Source organism: Tupaia chinensis, unplaced genomic scaffold (assembly GCF_000334495.1).
Source record: "Tupaia chinensis unplaced genomic scaffold, TupChi_1.0 Scaffold150006_1, whole genome shotgun sequence".
NCBI lineage: Eukaryota > Metazoa > Chordata > Mammalia > Scandentia > Tupaiidae > Tupaia > Tupaia belangeri.
Window position 1 is genome coordinate 2,419,655 of NW_006209847.1, and position 2,537 is coordinate 2,422,191.

The window sequence follows — 2,537 nt, forward strand, 5'->3', positions numbered from 1 at the left end:
GTCTCTCACTGACTTTGATACCTGATATCTAGCTTGTCTTGACTTCTCTGTCAAATATCCAAATCCACAGCCTACCCTACCTTTTAGCCTTATTGTAAAGGCTGGTGGTACTAAAGGATTGTCGATGGTCATTCTTGGACTATAATGTTCCTCTACTCTATATTTCTGGTAAAATTCCTGTGGCACCCATCTATCCACCAGTGTGTGCATTTGTCCCATATGGCATCAGACCTTTCCTGGTCTCACTAGTTACTTCTTTGCCCATTCATCTCTCTCTTTTCTTTCCCGAGTAACCTCTTTCAGATACGGCTCAAGGTAGAAATGATCCTCCTTGTATTTTGTCCATTGCTGTTTAGGCAAGGTGTGCTGCTTCATGGTCAGGTCCAGGGCTCTCTTAATGCAAAATATCCTGTCATTATAAAGGTTCTCAGGAAGTCTTCTTATGGCTTCCTTCACATCTTCAATCTCATATATTGTATCATCTCGCATTAACCCCAGGTTATTGAATCCTGCAGCATTGTAATACCATTTTCGAATACCATCCAGCCACCAATCTGATGCTGAAACGGCCGGCCTGCTCATCATTTTGACTCGAGCTCAGGACTCTTTTGTTGAAAAAAACAGGCAACTATTTCTCCCCTTTCTCAGATTCCTAAAGAGGAAGAAATATCTAAAACCACCACTGCACCCCCCACCCTATATTCTCATATGGTGTGGAGGGCGGCACAGTTGCCACGCTTCCACCCCAGAAAAGTAATGACTACTAAAACTTCTCAAAACTTGTCATCCGCTGAGCCATGTGGCAAGATTACTTCTCTAAAAACAAATCTTAGGGGCCAGCAGGTGACATGTGACATGGTAGTTAAGGGCACTGGACTCCCCACATGGCCAAAAATGGTTCCAGTCCCGAACCTGGAAGCTTGCTAGCTTTGCTTTCTCATTCTCTCTCTCTCTCTTCCTCTCTGGTAAATTATATATAGTCTCCATTTCTTCTTCTTGCTGCCATTCCAAATTAGGATTTTTAAGACCTCCATTCTAGACACAAACTTTACCAAAATGTCTCTCGCTTTGATTTCTGCCCCTCAAGGAATGTATACGGCAGACCATCAATCCTCTGTGAATCTGGATAGCTAGATGGACTGAAGTTATGCTGTAGAAGCATAGGTAGTTATAAGACTCAAATGTGAGAAAACAGTCATCTTATTGTACAGTCAGTTCATTATTGTGCAATGGTCTCAGGCATCCATCACTTGTTACTGTTGATTCCCTTTCAACTAGAAACCACAAAGTTAGGTGTGAATAGCTGGCTCAGGAAACATGTCACTGGGAAACTTGCTAACTAGAACTGAGGAAGAACTACTTTCTTCTCAAAGTATGCTGTCTGTCTTATGGATATCTAAGTAAGCTGGATGCATGTGAGTCTGGAGCTTCCAAACACATAGAGAAAACCCATCTGCATCAGTAAAAATAAAGTCAACCCATACAGAAAGGTAGAAGGTCTTGAAGGTGATGACCTACAAGGTCTCTGCCATCCCGAAGGCCAGCTCCATGCCTGTGACACCTGCATTTGGGTTCCAAGAACCAATAATCCACCTTTATTTGTCCATGCTTATTTGAATTAGGCTTTGATGCTATCAACTCAAGAACAAAATTGATTGGACCAATCCTTGACTATAAATGACCAACCCAATTAAAAGATGGGCAAATGAGCTGAACAGACACCTGTCTAATGAAGACATACGAATGACCAAAAAGCATATGAAAAAATGCTCAACATCTTTTATCATAAGGAAGATACAAATCAAAACTACAATGAGATACCGCCTAATCCCAATCAGAAAGGCTAAGATTCAAAAAATAAAGAATTATAAATGCTGGTGAGGCTGTGTTGAAAACGGAAATCTCCTTGACTGCTTTTTAAGACTAGTGACCACTTCCTCTGTACTCTCTCAGGAGCCTAATTCATGGCTCAGTGCACTGGAGATTAGATAATATCATTTAGAGCCAAATTATACTGGGAAGGACATGTACTCACCTCTGCCAAACACATGCTTTTTGACATTTCCTAACTAGTAATAAAATAGAACCAGTAGATGTACTACTTTGAAAAAGGAAATGGAAACACACAGGGAAATCCACCCATCCAGCTCACAGCTGTGGCCCATATCCTCAGCACTCAACAGTATTTGGCTCTATTATTCCCTTTATTACTTTTTGAAAAAAAAGCATATATGGTTGATGTTAGCTATTAGAAGTAAACCCAATGACCTTATTTATATTAAGGCATCTTTTTCTACATATTTAAGTGAAAGGGCAGAGCTCTTAATACAAGGAAGAAAATAATCACATGGATTTTTATCTACCATAGAAGATCACTGTGTAATTCACTCAGAATGGCCTTCTAACCTTCTTTATGCTGTAGACCCCTGCATATAACTGCAAAACCACTATATTTGGTGAAAGAAGTGAGATATTTTAAGGGCTGTTAGTACATTGGAGGTTTGGGTTTTTGTTTGTTTGTTTGTTTTCGGGGGGGT

General features: G+C 40.4%; 1 pseudogene; it reads right to left on the bottom strand.

Annotated features, from left to right (window-relative positions):
• Positions 1–249: 249 nt before the first annotated feature.
• Positions 250–585, bottom strand: LOC102486906 (cytochrome b-c1 complex subunit 7 pseudogene; annotated as a pseudogene).
• Positions 586–2,537: the final 1,952 nt, after the last annotated feature.